Source organism: Odocoileus virginianus, chromosome 2, assembly GCF_023699985.2.
Source record: "Odocoileus virginianus isolate 20LAN1187 ecotype Illinois chromosome 2, Ovbor_1.2, whole genome shotgun sequence".
Taxonomy (NCBI): Eukaryota; Metazoa; Chordata; class Mammalia; order Artiodactyla; family Cervidae; genus Odocoileus; species Odocoileus virginianus.
The window spans coordinates 73720027-73741251 of record NC_069675.1 but is presented as its reverse complement, the minus strand read 5'-3'; the positions used below and the strand labels follow the sequence as shown (position 1 = coordinate 73741251).

At 37.5% G+C, this 21225-nt stretch overlaps 1 long non-coding RNA gene across 2 annotated transcripts in view; it reads left to right on the top strand.

Moving 5' to 3' along the window:
- The window catches only part of LOC110140023 (uncharacterized), a 316293-nt gene that overhangs the window by 191732 nt on the left and 103336 nt on the right, over positions 1–21225 (top strand). The window lies entirely within an intron of this gene.

Here is a 21225-nt window from a genome sequence, read left to right as displayed (position 1 = left end):
TATGTATGTATTTAAATATACACACATGCATATTTATGTTGTTTGCCTTTGGTTGTATATCTGATATCTCTTTGCCTGACCCTAAATCTTGAAATTTTATGTTCTCTTTGGAGAATTTTAGTATTTTTAGCTTGTGCATTTAGGTCAGTGACTGATACTGAATACATTTTTGTTAAGCATCTAAATTCATCCTTTAGCATGTGGCTGTCTATTTATACCAGTATCATTCATTTAAAATATAATTGAATTGCCTTTGTCAAAAAAATTGACCATAAACTTAAAGATTCACTTTTGGACTCTTTTCAGTTTCATTGATCTAGTTTCATTGTGCTTATTCTTATGCCAATACCAAGTTATCTTCTTTACTGTTGCTTTATAGTAAAATTTGAAAGGTAAGCCCTTAAAGTTTGCTTTTTTTTTTCAATAATTGTTTTCGCTATTCTAAGTCTTTGCATTTTATTTAGCTTGATGTTTTCTATAAATGAATCTTGGAGGGATTTGGACGAGGATTTTGTTAAATTTATAGGTCAGTTTTGGGAGAAAGCTGCTTCAATTTGGGGAGAAGTATCTCAGTTCATAAACATGGCATGTGTTGTTACTTAGAATATGTTCCAGCAATGTTTTGTGGTATTCACATAAAATTATATACATCTTGTGTTAGATTTTTTCCCAATGTATATTATTATTCTTGATGATATTCTGTGTATAATTGTGTTTTTTTCTTTATTTATTATTTATTTTTGGTTGTGTTGAGTCTCTGCTGCTGCGCGAGCTCTTCTCTAATTGTGAGTGGGGGCTAGTCTCTAGTTGTGAGTAGGCTTCTCATTGCAGTGGTTTCTCTTGTTGAGGAATACTGGTTCTATAGCACGCTGGCTTCAGTAGTTGCCACATATGGGTTTAGTAGTTGTGGTTCCCAGGTTCTAGAACACAGGCTTATTAGTTGTGATCCTCAATTCAGTTGCTCTGTGGCACGTGGGAAATTCCTGGATCAGTCTTTCGCATTGGTAGGTGGATTCTTTACCACTGAGCCACCAGGGAAACTGTAGAATTGTTTTCATGATTTTATTTTTTGATTGTTCACTGCTAGTATATGGAATTCAATTGATTTTAGGTATTACTCTTATATCTTATGACCTTGATAAATTTATTTATTTGGGTTTCCCCAGGTGTTGCTTTTTTTTTGCATTTCTTTTTCTTGGAGATGCTCTTGCTCCCAGTCTCCAGTACAATGTCACGAACCTCGTCCATAGTTCATCAGGCACTCTGTCTATCAGATCTAGTCTCTTAAATCTATTTCTCACTTCTACTATATAATTGTGAGGGATTTGATTTATGTCATACCTGAGTGGTCATACCTGAACGACCATCCTCAAGAAAAAGAAATGTAAAAAGGCAAAATGGCTGTCTGAGGAGGCCTTACAAATAGCTGTGAAAAGAAGAGAAGCCAAAAGCAAAAGAGAAAGGGAAAGATATACCTTTTTGCATGCAGAGTTCCAAAGAATAGCAAGAAGAGGTAAGAAAGCCTTCCTCAGTGATCAGTGCAAAGAAATAGAGGAAAACAATAGAATGGGAAAGACTAGAGATTTCTCCAAGAAAATTAGAAATACCAAGGGAACATTTCATGCAAAGATGGGCTCAACAAAGGACAGAAATAGTATGGACATAACAGAAGCAGAAGATAGTAAGAAGAGGTGGCAAGAATACACAGAGAAACTATACAAAAAAGATCTTCATGACCCAGATAATCATGATGGTGTGATCACTCACCTAGAGCCAGACATCCTGGAATGTGAAGTCAAGTGGGCCTTAGGAAGAATCACTACGAACAAAGCTAGTGGAGGTGATGGAATTCCAGTTGAGCTATTTCAAATCCTAAAAGATGATGCTGTGAAAGTGTTGGACTCAATATGCCAGCCAATTTGGAAAACTCAGCAGTGGCCACAGGACTGGGAAAGGTCAGTTTTCATACCAATCCCAAAGAAAGGCAATGCCAAAGAATGCTCAAACTACTGCACAATTGCACTCATCTCACACACTAGTAAAGTAATGCTTAAAATTCTCCAAGCTAAGCTTCAACAATACATGAACTGTGAAATTCCAGTTGTTCAAGCTGGTTTTAGAAAAGGCAGAGGAACCAGAGATCAAATTGCCAACATCCGCTGGATCGTTGAAAAAGCAAGAGAGTTCCAGAAAAATATCTATTTCTGCTGTATTGACTATGCCAAAGCTTTTGACTGTGTGGATCACCACAAACTGTGGAAAATTTTGAAAGAGATGGGAATACCAGACCACCTGACCTGCCTCTTGAGACACCTGTATGCAGGTCAGGAAGCAACAGTTAGAACTGGACATGGAACAACAGACTGGTTCCAAATATTGAAAAGGAGTACGTCAAGGCTGTATATTGTCACCATGCTTATTTAACTTTTATCCTGAGTACATGATGAGAAACGCTGGGCTGGATGAAGCACAAGCTGGAATCAAGGTTGCCGGGAGAAATATCAATAACCTCAGATATGCAGATGACACTACCCTTAGGGCAGAAAGTGAAGAAGAACTAAAGAGCCTGTTGATGAAAGTGAAAAAGAGGAGAGTGAAAAAGTTGTCTTAAAGTTCAACATTCAGAAAACAAAGATCATGGCATCCGGTCCCATCACTTCATGGCAAATAGATGGAGAAACAGTTGAAACAGTGCTAGAATATTTTCTTGGGCTCCAAAATCACTGAAGATGGTGACTGCAGCCATGAAATTAAAAAATGCTTACTCCTTGGAAGAAAAGTTACAACCAAACTAGACAGCATATTAAAAAGCAGAGACATTACTTTGCCAAAAAAAGGTCCGTCTAGTCAAGGCTATGGTTTTTGCAGTGGTCATGTATGGATGTGAGAGTTGGACTATAAAGAAAGTTGAGTGCTGAAGAATCGATGCTTTTGAACTGTGGTGTTGGAGAAGGCTCTTGAGAGTCCCTTGGACTGCAAGCAGATTCAACCAGTCCACCCTAAAGGAAATGAGTCCTGAATGTTCTTTGGAAGGACTGATGTTGAAGCTGAAATTTCAATACTTTGGCCACCTGATGTGGCCAAATGAGCTGACTCATTTGAAAAGACCCTGATGTTGGGAAAGATTGAAGGCAGGAGGAGAAGGGGATGACAGAGGATGAGATGTTTGGTTGACCTCACCAACTCAATGGACATGAGTTTAAGTAAACCCCTGGGAGCTGGTGATGGACAGGGAGGCCTGGCATGCTGCAGTCTATGGGGTCGCAACGAATGGGACACGACTGAGTGACCGAACTGACCTGAACTGAACTGAGGTGTTGTTAGTGGTAAAGAACCTGCCTACCAATCCAAGAGACTTAAGAGACGGTTTGATATCTGGGTTGGGAAGATTCCCTGGAGAAGGGAGTGGCAACCTACTCCAGTATTCTTGCCTGGAGAATCCCATGGACAGAGTAGCCTGGCAGGGTGCAGTCCATGGGGCCACACAGAATTGGACATGACTGAAGTGACTTTGCACATAGAATGGCATTCCTTGGGATCCTTTAGCCTATGGGTTATGCCATCTGCAAATAAAGACAGTTTTGTTTCCTCTAATTTGAATTCCTTCAACTTGTTTTCCCTCTTCCCTCTCCACCTCTCCTCCCCATCTTCCTCTTGACTGAACATGTTGGCTATAGTTGCCAGTACAATGTTCAATAGAAATGAAGAGAACAGAGCAGAGCTTATTTGCCTTTTTCCTCATCTTTGATGGGAAGGATTTAGTCTTTCACCATTAAGTATGATGTTAGATATTAAGCTTTTTTGTTTGTTTTAAGAAAGATATCATCTATTCCTAGTTTGTAGTGAAATAACTACTATAAAAGAGTATTGAATTTTTTTCACAAGCTTTTTGAATCTATTGGTATTCTCATGTGGATTTTGTCCTTTTTTTCATTAATGTGGTACATTACAGTAATTGATTTTCAGATATTTAACCAACCTTTCATTCCTGGTATGAATTGCACTTGGTCATGTTGTATAATCCTGACTAACTGCTGCTGAGTTCAGTATTTAATATTTTGTTAAAGATGTGTATGCATCTGTATTCATGATGGCTATTGGTCTTTAGTATTCTTTTCTTGATGTCTTTGTAAATTTATGTTGTCATGGTAATACTGGCCTCATATAATGACTATAGAAGTATTCCTTCCATTACATTTAATGGAAGAACTTGTGAAGGAATGGTATTATTTCTTCTTAAAACGTTTGGTATAATTCATCAGTTAAACTACTCATGCCTAAAATTTCCTCTGTGAGAATGTTTTAAATTACTATTTCAAATTCCTTACATTTTATAGGTCTATTCATATTCTTTTTCTTATTTTTCTGAGTGAATTTGGTAATGTGTATCTTTTTAGGAATTTGTCCATATATTCAGATTTGTCTAATCAGTTGTCTAGTCTGTCTAATCTTTCATTTAAGCTAATATTTCCTTACAAACCTCTTAATTTCTATAGAGAAGATGATATTCTGTTTCATTACTATTTTTGGTAATTTGCTATTTTTATTTTAATTGCTTGTCAGTTTATCTATGAGTTTATCAATTTTATTTTTTTAAATCAACTTTTGGTTTTATGATTTTCTCTATGGTATTTTTTTTATTTCCTTAATTTACTCTAATATTTATTATTTCTTACTTCTTGCTGTGACTTTATTTGCCCTTCTTTTTATAAATTGCTAAGGTGGAAGCTTAGGTGATGATTTGAGAGTTTTTCTCTTCTGATATAGGCATTTAAAATTTCAGATCCTGTGAGACTTCAGCTGAAAACATAAATATGTTTTCATGATTTCAATAAATTCAGATTATTTTATGATTTCTTCTTTGACACATGAGTAATTTGAAGTGTGTCATTTAATGTCCATATGTTGGAGTAGTCTCAGGTTTACTTCTGTTGTGGGTTGCCAACTTAATTTCAAGTGGTCAGAGATTATACTTCATATACTTTCAGTCATTTAAACTCTTGAGGGATTCTTTATGGCTCAGCAAGTGGTCTGTCCTGGAGAACATTTTGTGTGTGCTCAAAAAGAGTGTGCATTCTGCAGAGTTTAGTTGAGGTGTCCTATTGATGTTGGTTACAAGTTGTTTAATAGCATCATTTTCGTCATCTCTGTCCATGCTGATTTCTTTGTAGTTTTTCTATCAGCTTTTGTAATAGGCTGTTGAAATCTCTATCTGTTATTATTAAACTCTCTATTTCTTCTTTAAATTCTGCCAGGTTTTACTTCATGTATTTTGGAGCTTTATTGTTAAGTATATGTGCTTGGGCTTCCCTGCTGGCTCAGGTGCATAAAGAATCCTCCAGGCAATGCAGGAGACCCAGGTTCCTGGGTTGGGAAGATCTTGGTCATGGCAACCCACTCCAGTATTCTTGCCTAGAGAATCCCCATGGACAGAGGAGCCTGATGGGCTACACGTCCATGGAGTCGCAAAGAGTTGGACATAACTGAGTGACTAATACACACACATATGCATTTATAATTTTAATATATTTTAATCACTGATAATGTTTTTACTGTTATCAAATGTCCACCTTTTTAATATTTCCTGTCTGAAGTTAATTTTGTGTGATATGAATACAGCCATTCCAGCTTTTTTATGGTCACTGTTTGCATGTTATTTTTCTATTATTTTATATTCAGTATATTTATGTCTGACATGTATCCCTTGTAGACAGCATTTAGCGGGTTTGCTATTTAACCCAGTCTGACATTCCATATTTGAGTGGAGTTGTGTAGACTCTTTACATTTAATGTAATGATATGTTTGGTTTTACTTCTAGAGTTTATATATTTATCATTTGTCTTTTTTGTTCCCCTTTTTTTCTTTACTATCTTTTAAAAAATTCTTTTCCATTATAATTTATTATATGATCTTAAATATAGTTCCCTGTGCTATATGGTAGGACCTTATTTTTTATTTTATATATAGTAGAATGTATCTGTTGGAGAAGGCAATGGCAACCCACTCCAGAACTCTTGCCTGGAAAATCCCTTGGATGGAGGAGCCTGGTAGGCTGCAGTCCATGGGGTCACTAAGAGTCGGACACGACTGAGTGACTTCAAGTTCACTTTTCACTTTCATGCATTGGAGAAGGAAATGGCAACCTACTCCAGTGTTCTTGCCTGGAGAATCCCAGGGACGGGGGAGCCTGGTGGGCTGCCGTCTATGGGGTTGCACAGAGTCAGACACGACTGAAGTGACTTAGCAGCAGCAGCAGAATGTATCTGTTAGTCCCCAACTCCTAATTTATTCTTTCCCTTTTGGTAACTGTAAGTTTTTTTCCTATGTTTGTGAGTCTATTTTCTGTTTTGTAAATAAATTCTTTGCTTCATATTTTAGAGTCTACATTTAAGTGATAATGTGTGATATTTGTCTTTGTTTGACTTAACTTCACTTAACATGATAATCGCTAGGTCCACCCATGTTGCTGGAATGGCATTATTCCATTCTTTTTACGGCTAATATTCCATTGTATATGTGTGACATACCTTCTTTATAGATTCCTCTGTTGATGGATGTTTAGATTGCTTCCATGTCTTGGCTATTGTAAATAGTGCTGTTATGAACACTGAGGTGCATATATCTTTTTGAATTAAAATTTTCTCCAGATATATGCCCAGGAGTGGAATTACTGGATCATACGGTACTCCTATTTTTAGTTTTTGAATAAACCTTGATGCTGTGTTTTTCATAGTGGCTCCACATTCCCACCAATAGTGTAGGAGGGTTCCCTTTTCTCCATACCTTCTCCAGCATTTATTATTTGTAGACTTTTTAGTGATGGCCATTCTGACTGGTGTGAGGTAGTATCTCATTGTAGTTTTGATTTGCAGTTCTCTAAAAATTAGTAATGCTGAGCATCTTCACATGTGCCTGTTGGAACATGTCTTCTTTGGAGGAATGTCTGTTTAGGTCTTCTCATTTTGTGATTCTGTTGTTTGTTTTTTAGTTGAGCTGTATGAGCTGTGTGTGCCTTTTGAAAATTAAACCCTTGTTGGTTGCATCATTTGCAAATATTTTCTCCAAGTCCATAGGTTGTCTTTTGTTTATGGTTTCTTCTGTTGAGCAGAAGCTTGTAAGTTTGATTAGGTCCCATTTGTATATTTTTGCTTTTATTTCTATTTTCTTGGGAGACTGACCTAAGAGAACATTGGTATGGTTTATGTCAGAGAATGTTTTTCCTATGTTCTCTTCTAGGAGTTTTATGGTGTCACATCTTACATGTAAGTCTTAAAGCCATTTTGAGTTAATTTTTGTATATTGTGTATGGGACAGTTCTAACTTCTTTGGTTTACTTGTGGTCTGTCCAGCTTTCACAACACCACTTGCTGAAGAAACTTTTTTTTCTCCACTGTGTATTCTTGACTGCTTTGTCGAAGATTAATTGATCTCAGGTTTATTTCTGGGCTCTCTTATTGTGTGCCATTAATCCATATGTCTATTTTTGTGTCAATACCATGCTATTTTGATTATTGTAGCTTAGTATTATTGTCTGAAGTCCGGGAAGGTTATGTTTCCAGCTTTATTCTTTTTCCTCAGGATTGTTTGCTGGATTTCTAAAGTCAGTATTTTACAACTGTTGTTTTAACTCCTATGTTGATTTCTTCAGTTAAGTTCAGTTGCTCAGTCGTGTCTGACTCTTTGTGACCCCGTGGACTGCAGCAGACTGACTGAAAACCACAGTCACAGGAAACTAGCCAATCTGGTCACGTGGACCACAGCCTTCTCTAACTCAATGAAATAAGAGCCATGCCGTGTAGGGCCACCCAAGATGGATGGGTCATGGTGGAGAGTTCTGACAAAACATAGTCCACTGGAGAAGGGAATGGCAAACCACTTCAGTATTCGTGCCTTGAGAACCCCATGAACAGTACGAAAAGGCAAAAAGATAGGACACTGAAAGATGTTGTTTTCTTAGTATACATTATTATTATTCACTTAGTTATTGCTCTTAGAATTACAATATGTATTTTGAACATATCTCAATCTTCTTCAAAACAATATTAACTTGAAAGTGAAAGTGTTAGTTGCTCACTCATGTCTGACTCTTTGCAACCCCATGGACTGTAGTCTACCAGGCTCCTCTGTCCATGGGATTCTCCAGACAAGAATGCTGGAGTGGGTTGCCACTCCTTTCTTCAGGGGATCTTCCGGACCCAGGGATCTAACCCAGGTCTCCTGCATTGCAGACAGATTCTTTATCATCTGAGCCGCCAGGGAAGCCCGAAACTAACTTGATTGCAGTAAAATACAGAATGTCTGTGCCAATAAAGCTCCTTTCATTCCTATTTTTGTGCTAATATTTCTATACTGTTATTTAACAAAAATGTATATTATAAACATAAAAGGTTTTTTTGCTCTTATTCAATCTTTTGTCTTTGAAAAATTTAAGAGAAAAAATGATAAAATATACATTTATGGAGCAAAATATTTACTATTTCCAGTGCTCTTCATTTCTTCTTTTGGATTTGAGCTACACTCTGGTGTCACTTCCCTTCAGCTTGAAAGATTTCCTTTTGTATTTTTGGTGACTTTAAGTCTGCTAGAAAGAATTTTCTCTCAGTCATTATACAGCTGTGAATATATGTATTTCAGCTTTATATTTGAATGATAATTTTGCTGCATATAGAACATATGCTTGATATACAGGCCTACTTCATTTTATTGGACTTTACTTCAGAACATTTTGAAGAGACTGTGCTTTTTACAAATTTAAGGTTTGTGGCAATGCTGTTTTGAGAACGTCTATTGACACTTTTTTCCCAGTAATGTTTTCTCACTTCATGTCTCTGTGTTCTATTTTGGTAATTCTCACAGTATTTCACATGTTTCCATTATTATTACATTTGTTATAGTGATCTGTGATGTTGCTTTTATGATTGTTTTGGGAGCTATGAACCATACCAACATAAGATGGTTAACATAATCAGTAAATATTATTTGCTATTGACTGCACAACTGACCAGACAGTTGTTTCCCTGTCTTGCTGCCTCTCCTCAGGCCTCTACATTGAGGCACAACATTACTGAAATTCAGTTCAGCTCAGTTCAGTTCAGTCAAGTCCGACTCTTTTGACCCCATGAACCATAGCACGCCAGGCCTCCCTGTCCATCACCAGCTCTTGGAGTTCACCCAAACCCGTGTCCATCGAGTCAGTGATGCCATCCAACTGCCTCATCCTCTGTCGTCCCCTTCTCCTCCTGCCCTCAATCTTTCCCTGCATCAGGGTCTTTTCAAATGAGTCAGCTCTTTGCATCAGGTGGCCAAAGTATTGGAGTTTCAGCTTCAACATCAGTCCTTCCAATGAACACCCAGGACTGATCTCCTTTAGGGTGGACTGGTTGAATCTCCTTGCAGTCCAAAGGACTCTCAAGAGTCTTCTCCAACACCACAGTTCAAAAGCATCAATTCTTCAGCACTCAACTTTCTTTATAGTCCAAATCTCACATCCATACATGACCACTGGAAAAACCATAGCCTTGTCTAGATGGACCTTTGTTGACAAAGTAATATCTCTGCTTTTTAATATGCTGTCTGGGTTGGTTATAACTTTCCTTCCAAGGAGTAAGTGTCTTTTAAATATTCATGGCTGCAGTCACCATCTGCAGTGATTTTGGAGCCCAGAAAAATAGTCAGCCACTGTTTCCACTGTTTCCCCATCTATTTGCCATGAAGTGATGGGACCAGATGCCATGATCTTTGTTTTCTGAATGTTGAACTTTAAGACAACTTTTTCACTCTCCTCTTTCAACTTTCATCAAGAGGCTCTTTAGTTCTTCTTCAATTTTCTGCCATAAGGGTGGTGTCATCTGCATGTCTGAGGTTATTGATATTTGTCCCGGCAACCTTGATTCCAGCTGTGCTTCCTCCAGCCCAGCGTTTCTCATGATGTACTCTGCATAGAAGTTAAATAAGGAGGGTGACAATATACAGCCTTGACGTACTCCTTTTCCTATTTGGAACCAGTCTGTTGTTCCATGTCCAGTTCTAACTGTTGCTTCCTGACCTGCATACAGGCTTCTCAAGAAGCAGGTCAGGTGGTCTGGTATTCCTATCTCTTTCAAACTTTTCCACGGTTTGTGGTGATCCACACAGTCAAAAGCTTTGGCATAGTCAATACAGCAGAAATAGATATTTTTCTGGAACTCTCTTGCTTTTTTGATGATCCAGCGGATGTTGGCAATTTGATCTCTGGTTCCTCTGCCTTTTCTAAAACCAGCTTGAACATCTGGAAGTTCATGGTTAACGTATTACTGAAGCCTGGCTTGGAGAATTTTAAACATTACTTTACTAGCATCTGAGATGAGTGCAATTGTGCATTAGTTTGAGCATTCTTTGGCATTGCCTTTCTTTGGGATTGGAATGAAAACTGACCTTTTCCAGTCCTGTGGCCACTGCTGAGTTTTCCAAATTTGCTTGCATATTAGGTGCAGCACTTTCACAGCATCATCTTTCAGGATTGAAATTAGGTCATTTAATAACCTTTAAGTGTGCAAATGAAAAGAAGAGTTTTATGTCTCTCACTTTAAGTTAAAATCTTGAAATGATTAAACTTAGGAAAAAATGTCTAAAAGCCAAGATAGGCAAAAGGTAGGCCTCTCTTGCCAAACAGGGACGGTATAACTGAAGAGGAAAAATTCTTATGGGAAATTGAAAGCACTATTCCAATGAATACACAAATGATAAGAAAAAGACTTATTGCTGATATGGAGAAAATGTTAATGATCTGGATAGAAGATCAAATAAACCACAATATTCCCTTAAGCCAAAGCCTAATTCAGAGCAAGGCACTAACTATTTTCAGTTCTCTGATGGCTGAAAGAGATGAGGAACCTGCAGAAGAAAAGTTTGAAACTAGCAGAGTTTGGTTCATGAGGTTTAAGGAAAGAAGCTGTCTTGATAACATAAAATGTAAGGTGAAGCATCAAGTGCTGACGTAGGAGCTGCAACAAGTTGTCCAGAATATCTAGCTAAGATAATGAATGAAAGTGGCCCTACTAAACAGCAGATTTTCATTGTAAATGAAACAACCTTATGGTGGAAGAATTTACCATCTAAGATTGTCATAGCCCGAGAGAAGTCAATGCCTTACTTCAAACTTCAGCCCCTAACTCTCTTATTGGGGGCTAATGCAGCTGGTGACTTTAATCAAACCAGTTCTCATTTAGTATTCTGAAATTTCTAGTGCCCTTAAGAATTATGCTAAATCTAACTCTGCTTGTGGTCTATAAATGGAACAACAAAACTTAGATGACAGCACATCTGTTTACAGTATGGTTTACTGAATATTCTAAGCTCACTGTTGGGACCTATTGCCAACAAAAGAAGGTTCCTTTTGGAATATACTATTCATTGATGTTGCACCTGGTCACCCAAGAGCTCTGATGGAATTGTAAGAGATCGATGTTGTTTTCATGCTTGCTAACACATCTATTCTGTAGCCCATGGATCAAGGAGTAATTTCAACTTTCAGGTCTTATTATTAAGGAAATACATTTTGTAAAGCTATAGCTGTCATAGATTGTGGTTCCTCTCATGAATCTGGGCTAAGTAAATTGAAAACCTTCTGGAAAGGATTCATCATTTTAGATGCTAAGAACATTTTTTATTCATGGGAAGAGGTCAGAATGTAAACATTATCAAGAATATGGAAGAAGTTGTTTCCAGCTGTTGTTGGTGACTTTAAGGGGTTCAAAATTTAGTGGAGAAAACAAGTGCATAAATAGTGGAAATAACAAGAAAACTAGAATTAGAAGTGAAGCCTGAAAATGTGACTGGATTGCTGCAATCTCATAATAAAACGTGAATGAGTAAGGAGTTGCTTCTTATGGATGAATATAGAAAGTGTTTTCTGGAGATGGACTCTATTCCAAGTGAAGATGCTGTGAAGACTGTTGAACTGATAACAAAAGATGTAGAATATTATATAAAGTTAGTTGATAAAACAGTGGCAGGGTTTGAGATGATTGAATCCAATTTTGAAAGAATTTTTACTGTGTGTAAAAGGCAATCAAACAGTATTATATGCTATAGAGAAATAGTTTGTGAAAAGAAGAGCCAATTGATGTGGCAAAATTCAATTTTGTCTTATTTTAAGAAATTGCCACAGCCATCTCAACCTTCAGCAACCACTACCCTGACGAGTCAACAGCCTTCAGTATGGAGGTAAGACACTCCATTAGCAAAAAAGATAAGTTGCTGATGGTTCAGATAATCATTAACATTTTTAGCAATGAAGCATTTTTTAATTAGGGTATGTACATTTTGGGACATAATGCTATTACACACTTAATACACTATAATATAGGGTAACATAACCTTTATGTGCCCTAGAAAACTAAAAAAAATTGTGTAACTTGCTTTTTTGTGATATTGACTCTCTTGCTTTATTCACAAACAAAACTTGAAGTATAGCTAAGGTATGTCTATATGTTTTTTTCCTTTTTACCTCTTTGGATATGTCATTTTAATGTCTTCTGAACTCCATTGCTTTGGAGGAGAAATCAGCTGTTCATCCTTTATGTTCATCTGTATGTGATGAGTTGTTTATCTTTTGCTGCTTTGAAGATTTCTCTTTTTCCTTGTCTTTTAGTTATTTGAATATGGCATGTCTAGGTATGACTCTTATGTCTATCCTACTTGAGTTTTGTTGAGCTTCTCAGATTTGTAGAGTAATAATTTTCATCAAATTTAGGATAGCTTTGTTATTTTTGGGTCACTTTTTTTTAACCCCTTCTACTCTTTTGTGCTTATTCTGTGACTCTTATTGTACATGTTGGTTTGCTTCCTACTGTTCCATATATCTCTGAGACTGCTCATTTTTCATCTTTTTGTACTCAGTTCTTCAGATTAATTTCTAGTGCTCTGTATTTAGGCTTAGGGAGTCTTAGTTATGCCATATCAAATATAGTTTTATGTTCCCTTAGTAAATTTTAAAATTTGAGATATTGATGGTTTCAATTCTAGAATTTTAATTTTTTAATAATTTCTATTCTTTGTTGTTGAGATATTCCATTTGTTAACATTGATTTGTTAATATTTTTCTTTAATTCTTTAAACATGACTTCCTGTTGTTCTTTGAACAAATTTATAACAGTTACTTGAACAACTTTTTCTGCTACTTTCAGCATCAGGGAACACTCAGAAACATTATGTATTAGAAGGTTTTTGCTTTTACTTTTAGTTCTTAAGTATGGATCATGCTTTCTTTTTCTTTGCACTTAATATTTTGTTTAATACTAGACATTTTAGATGCCATATTGTCATGACACTAGTGATTCTGATCTAGCCTTCTCCTTGAGGGTTGTTGTTTTTATTTACTTTTATGTTAATAAATGGACTTCCCTGGTGGCTCAGATGGTAAAGAATCTGCCTGCAATGCAGGAGACCTGAGTTTGATTCCTGGGTTGGGAAGATCCCCTGGAGACAGGGAATGGCAACCCACTACAGTATTCTTGCCTGGAGAATTGCCAGATTCTTGCCTGGAGATGGCCAGAAGGGCCTGGAAGTCTACAGTCCATGGGGTCACAAAGAACCAGACATGGCTGAACAACTAACACTTTTACTTTCATGTTAGTAAATATAACTTCTTTGGACATAATCTTTGAAACCTTTCTCCCCTGCAATGTATAGTCATTGACATCTCTGATCAGTTTTATTTTTCCATTTTTTAGTTTTAAGATTGCAAAGTGTTGGCCTGTCTTCAGAGACAGATATTTTTAGAGATTGTGCTCAAATATCTCAAACCAATGTCTTCCATTTTTTTTTTTTTTGATGATGAGTCTGTGTGTCAACTACATTCATAGCCTAGACTGACTTCAACTCTCTCCTGCTTTAATTTTATGATAGTTTCTGTCATGTCTCCTCTGCTCATGCATTGAGGTTCCATCAGCTAGGGATATTTTAGTGGCTTGCACCCACTCTAATGTACATGCACACAGCCTTGGGTCTTTCCAGGATATGCAGAGAAATTATCGAGCTTTACATAACCACCTCATCTTCTAGAAATCTCTGTTAATACCTGCAGCTAGTTTGTGAGTCCATAGCAGCAACACTCCAAGTCAAGTGATTACCCACACCCCTTGCAGTGTCAATACGGCTACTGCTTTTCATGGCCTACTCCACCCTGGTTGACTATCACACTGAGGAACCAGGAATAGGATCAGTCCTAGGGAAGAACATCACAAATTCCTATTGTTCCCAATTGTAGTTTGATAGTTTTAATAAATAAATATTTCTGTTTTCCTATGTTTTTGATCAATTTCCAGAGTGCTAAAGTTTTTTTTGGGGGGGGGCATTTTTGTACATCTTCATAGTTGCTTACTGGGAAGACTTGTTGACCTCTCTTCATCATGGTAGAGTTTTATAGATTTTTGTTTTCTTAGTACTTAACACAATTTCTGGCTTATAGGGAACTCTTAAACTTTATTAAATTAATGAATTAACTGAAAGAATAGGGAAAGGAGTGTTATTTCATGCAGCTCAGAGATTCCCAAATGTTAATGGCTTTGGTGTGTTTCTTGTAAGAGTATACAAGAGACATAATCTGGAGATAATTGGTCTTCAACTGAGAATGATTAACTAACAAGACTTAGGGTCCCTGGAGATAAAGTGGAACAAGTTGTATATACATGCCAGTTTCTGACAGTTTCTAAACACATCTATAGACCTCATGTTGCTTAGGACAGACTCCAGCTGTTATTCAAAGTAAGGGAATTGTGGTTAATGATTTAGGCAGCATTTCCATTTTGACTTCAGCTCTCACTATTAGCTGTTGGTTGGAGAAGGATTACTAATTCAGAATGTTTACTGCATACCCAAATCTCTTATTTTCAGGAACTCAAACCCAGCCAGACCACTTTAATATTATTATGCTATGTCTCTGAACAAGAAAGAATACTGAAGTAAATAACTGTCCTCATAAAAGGTCAAATAGATGAAATAAAATGACTACACTTGGGTTTAGCTTACCCATAATGATAGTTTAAGTTTTATGGACTTTTTTTCTGTAGCAAAAATGCTTAAGATTTGCAGGAAAGCATGGAACAGAAGCTGAGTTACCAGTTTTAGAAGTTGTCGCTAAAATTGTCTGCATAGCCATTTAACCATAGTTTTCCTGCCCACATTTCAAGCTTTAGAGAGAACATAAAATCCAAGCACTGTCAGTGGTTAATTTATACCCCCATATGGCAGGTTCTGCTCTCCTTCCAAACTCTTCAAACCTCTGGTGTTAATTAGACTCCAAATATCTCTCTCTCTGCTTAAAACCATCTATGCACACACGTTCATACACATTACAAGTGGTCACATACACATTTCCATTGACTGCTGCATTTATTTTTTCCCCCAAGGATAGGTATTCTTGTGTAAGATCTCTTCACATGCAAGTCTTACCCCTACAGAGCCAACTGGTGGAGCTGGCCCAAGACTTACCACCAGAGTTGACTGAGACAGTCATCAGCTTTATAAATTTGGATGCTACTAATATATTGATAGTGTCTCTACTGCTAGACTTCCTAAGAGAAATACTGGACAAACAGTCATTCATGTTGTAGCTGACTGTCAAACATTTGAGCTAAACTGTTCCAGTCAGACAGTAGAATTAAATTGAGTAGAGTATCTATTCATTATCCATCTAATGCGACAACCAACACAAATAATGTATGAATATTTAGATTAACTAAAATAACATGGGCTAAGAAACCTCATAGATTTAAATAAGGTGGAGAAAATGCCTTGATATCCAACAGAATATAGAACAGTTTATTTTATCATTTGGATAGGCGGATGATGATAGTGGTAAAGAACCCGCTTGCGAATGCAGGAGGCATAAGAGATGTGGGTTCAGTCCCTGGGTCAAGAAGATTCCTTTGGAGGAGGGCATGACAATCTACTCCAATATTCTTGCCTAGAGAATCCCATAGACAAAGGGACCTGATGGGCTACAGTCTACAGTGTCATGAAGAGTCAGACATTACTAAAGAGACTTAGCATGCACACTACCATTTTAGTGAAAATAAAAGATTTTTTGGTATCATTGGAAGGTACATTTAATAGCCAAAGGAAAGTTCACATAGATATTATTCTCAGAACTCTACAAGGGATTATAATGGTAAGGCACAGCTGAAGTTCCCTTGTTTCTTGCAATTTGGTTTCTGTGTTTATCTTCATCATAGCTCTCATCATAGATACCATAATGCATATCTGTGTCTATAAACTCCTTTCTTAGACAGTGAACTCCTTTAGAACAGGGACTCCTCATCATCCAGATCATAATACTTCTGTGATAAAATTCATTTTCTGAAAAATTAGCTCCTTGAGATCAGGGACTCTGTTTTATTAGTTTTTGGTTCTCTGGTTTTTGTATCTCTAATTTAGTGGCATATGAAACATAGTAGGCTCTCAAGTGTTTGCTAACTTAATTTACAAAGGGAAGGGGAAGAGAATTGAGACGATGTGCTCATTCGTAATTAGTTCACAGTGATACTCAGACCCTTGGTGAAGGGACGGGACACAGAGGTGTACTTTTTAGATAACTGATGCATGACTTTTACTACAGAATTTGTAATATTTATCACTGGGACTAAATCTATGATGACAGAGTTCACCATATTGCCCTGCTAAGTTGACTGTGCTATTTGGCACCAATTAAGAATTTTGAAAAACTTTAAGAACAAATGCTGTGAATATGTGTTGTGTATCACTGTTGTTTAGTCGCTAAGTTACGTTCAACTCTTTTGCGACCACGTGGACTGTAGCCCACCAGACTCCTCTGTCCATGGGATTTCCCAGGCAATCCAGGGGATTTCTATGGGATCTTCCCAACCCAGAGATTTAACCCAAGTCTCCTGTATTGCCGGCAGATTCTTTCCTGCTGAGGCACTGGGGAAGCCCATGAAAATTTAGACCTAGGTTCAATCCCTGGGTTGGGAAAATCCCCTGGAGAAGGAAATGTCAACCCACTCCAGTATTCTTGCCTGGGAAATCCTGGACAGAGGAGCATGTCTGGCTACAGTCCATGGGGTCTCAAGAGTAGGACATGGCTCAGAAGTAAACCATCATCACCACTACCAACCCCACCCCCCCCCACACGAAGATAGACAAAGTAGACAAGATACAGAAAAATGGTTGTCAATGTGGACAGATTTTAGTTTATGTATTCTCTTTAAAACTAAATTCTAATAGAATAGAGAAATATATTCTAATAGAATAAACAATATAACATTTCTGCAAAGATTCCATGGAAATGTATGTATGGAGCACTTAGATATAGGCATAGTACTTTGTGCTGGGAGTACAAACAAAGATGCATCCCGATTCCTGTCTTCAGAGACCTTAAATACTAATTAGAGACAAGGTAATAAATAAATAAAGGCAAAATGCATCACAGGTGCTTTGTTTGAAATGTGCTCAAGGCAGTTCTCTAAGAGAAAGTGAAAGTCACTCAGTTGTGTTCAACTCTTTGTGACCCCAAGGACTATACAGTCCATGGAATTCTTCAGACCACAATACTGGAGTGGGTAGCCGTTCCCTTTTTCCAGGGGATCTTCCCAAACCCAGGGATCAAACCCAGGTCTCCCACATTGCAGGCAGATTCTTTATCAGCTGAGCCACAAGGGAAGCCCAAGAATTCTGGAGTGGGTAGCCTATTTCTTCTCCAGTGGATTTTCCTGATCCAGGAGTCAACCAGGGCCTCCTGCATTACAGGCAGATTCTTTGCTAACTGAGCTACCAGGGATGCCCTCTCTAAGAGACGATGTTTTCAATTGCACAGTGAGTATTGAGATCAAGGAACGGTTGGCAGAGAAGGCAACCTTTGAGTTCAGTTTTGGAGATAAATAAGGTTGGCCAGGAGATGAGGGGAAAAAAACAGAAAACAGTATGAGTATAGATATGATAATGTGATGGCCCAGAAGGCTTGTGTGAGTGAGAAAGGCAGCTGTGGGTTTCACTGAAATGAGATCTATACCATCAGGTGCTGTCAGGTGGAAATGGCAGGGTAAGTAGCATATTTGATAGCAACCGAGATAAGGCTCCCTTGCAAATTGAACTTGAAACAAGCTAGATATAAATATAGATCTATTAAGGCAAAGCGCTTCATGTGTCAGTATCTATTAACTGCTTGATGCTGAGATGTATTTGTGCTGAGTGGCAGGAGCTGGTGGGCCTGCCAGTCCCAGTAGGGTATAAGATCCAGAGAGGTTTTTCCCAAAGAGAAGTATTTGCTTACAAGTACACACACCCCCTGTTGTATTACAATGTGATTATACTTCACACTCTTCTGAGAGATAAAATTGTCTATGATGGAAATCAGAGGGAGAGCACAATGCAGGGCTGGGGGCTGGTTGGCAGCATGCAAGATCAAACTCCCTTTTAACTTGTATTAGACGAGGGATTAACATTGGATTTTGTGATATTTTTGACTGACACTCATACAGTTCCATTAAGAATAATCTTGGGAAATTATCTGAATGCATCTACTTAAATGACAAGAATGGATGATAAATTATGTATCTCTATAGCTGTCTGTAAAAAGAGGGGGAGGTTCTGTAGACACTGGAGATTAGGCTTTGCTCCGTATTTTTGTAGTTATATTATTTTCCCATCTTCAGTTAGTAAAGTAGGGTTGATGGCTTTACCTAGTTTCATGGAGAGCAAACATATCACACTATGCCTGCGCATGCTCAGCCACTCTGTAGCGTCAACTCTTGGCGACGCTACGGACCATAGCCCACCAGGTTCCTCTTTTCTCGGCAAGATTACTGGAGTCATTTTCTCCTCTAGATGATCTTCCCAACCCTGGATCAAACCTGCATCTCCTGCATCTCTTGCTTTGGCAGGCAGATTCTTTATCACTGAACCACCTGGGAAGCCCTTATTTGGGAAACCAGAAATTGTCTTCTATTTTGTTTATATCACCTCCAAGATGCCATAATACAAATGTCTCTCACTATGACGAAAAATGCACATGTCTGTGCAGAATGATATCTGATTCAACATTGTGTTTGTGTTTCTCCAGTAGGCCCCTTTGAAAGGACGAACACATGCATTTCCTTTACCATCTGATCTTGATTTTATTCTAACCCTGTCTTTCCCACCCACGCAGGGCTCTGTGGCTTCCAACCCAGATTTATGAGATAATAGACCAGTGCTGCTGCCTCAGGATAAGGTGCAACAATGAAAGTTTTTCTGTTCAATAAAATTATTAAATGATATTTTTGTTGTTTTTTTCCCCAATGTTTTTTTATGAACTTTTACATTCACAGAGTTTCATAAAGTCCTGTGGCTCTTCAAGAAATAACCAATTACAACTTTTTGCCCTGTTGTTCAGGGTGAAATGTGATTGAAGTAGGACCAGGTCTGAATGTTCAATGACCACTTTCAGATTTCAGTAAAATTAGTAATGTTACTTTATTCATGAAAGTGCTTTGAAATGTTTAATTTTACTGATTGGATAGAAATTGGGAATATTGCTGTTATTGCAATGCACATACTTCAGGCTACACCAATGTGCAGATAAGGATAGTGTTTCAGTAACATTTACAAAAGCAGTTGTACATTGACCAGTCCTTCCTTTCACTTTTCCCCAACAGTTCTGGGAAACCCAAGAATCTTTAATGTAACCTGTGGACCTGTCAGTTTTCTTTGCAACTAGAATTTAGCCATTTTTTTCCCCATTTATGCCGTGACTTGCTCTAATGATGTCTGCTACTTCAATATTCTGTCTTGCTGTCCCTGTTAAACCATTTAAATGTTCTAGTAATTTTAATATCTTTCATCTAGGTCACATCATCCCAGCTTCTTCTTGCCCCTGAAAGCAAGATAAATATAATTATCTAGACCATGAGCTACACTCTCAGATTGAAAATATTGTCACAGCTTATATCATCACGTTTTCCAGTAAGAGGATCACTAGTTGTCATTTGTAAATCTTTCTCTTTTTCAGATTTCATATAAGATAGGATATGATCTGTAGTCAAATGAAGCAAATCTATTCCAGTCATTAGTTTTCACTGTCTGTTGGGAGAATGGGGGAAAGTAGGAGAAATGTTCCTGGTTTGACAGCCCTGCATAATTTACCTCTCTGAGTAAAACTAAAATGAAATATCCTCTCTGGGTCAAACTGAAATGAGCCACCTTGTCAGTTAGTACTAGCATCTTCTCCAGTAAATAGATCTGCCTCTTTGTGCTGCTTTTTTGTGTGGAGGACAAGGTTCCCCAAGGTGAGAGCTGTTAGTTTATTATGGTGGTACGCAAATCTTTAGTTTTGTGTTGGTCACATGGTTTATATTTCTAGATCAAAAGATTGCCCCTTTGCAAATTCTTCCCCCTGGGGTAATTGTAATTTCTCAAAAATATATGACAGATGAGGCAGCTTTGGGTAAACATTTATATACCATGCATTTCAGTTGGACTGGAACTTGGCGTCTAGTTAGGTAGAACAAGTAACACCACTTCCCTAGAATCAATTGCACAGTTTGATTTTTATTAGGTTGAGACATCTACTGGGAATCCAACTCAAATAGCAATAGAGTTCAGGCACATCTAGAAGCCTGGAGGATGGGTAGACTCATTGATAACCAAAATGCAAAGTGAGGGTGACTGATTCCACAGAGTGAATTGATCATAATAAAATATGAAGTCTGGATTCATGATCAAGATTCTGCAAAAGGGCATGAGGGTGAGAAGAAAGAAGCAGTTCTGTTTGTAACATGTTAGCTGGTGAAAATAGCATCACCTGAAATATAACAGGTGACCTTTGCTGGCTCTTTCCTTTCTGTTCCTATCAATAGTTATACGTATGGACACTTCTTTTTTTCTAACGAAAAATACAAATGCATATTTACACATTTATTTGTATAATAGATTAAAACTTCAATCTGTATATTGGAGCAGCATAATGACATTCACATATAAATATTTGCATATGAAAGTCCTTGATTTGCATGGGCAATTATAAGTACTTCTTTTTTTGCTGATGCAAATGAAGAAACACCTTTGGAAAATTGGCCTCATAATTTCTAATCATATATCATTGAATGGTGCATACACTTTTAGGAAAGGAATTGGCATCATTTTAAGAATAAGAAGTCATTTAGAAAGATTTTCTCTGGGAGAAGTGCTTCACAGAATGATCTTTTTTCTAATAATGCTTAAAAATTGAGCATTCAGTAGTCCAAAGCTGA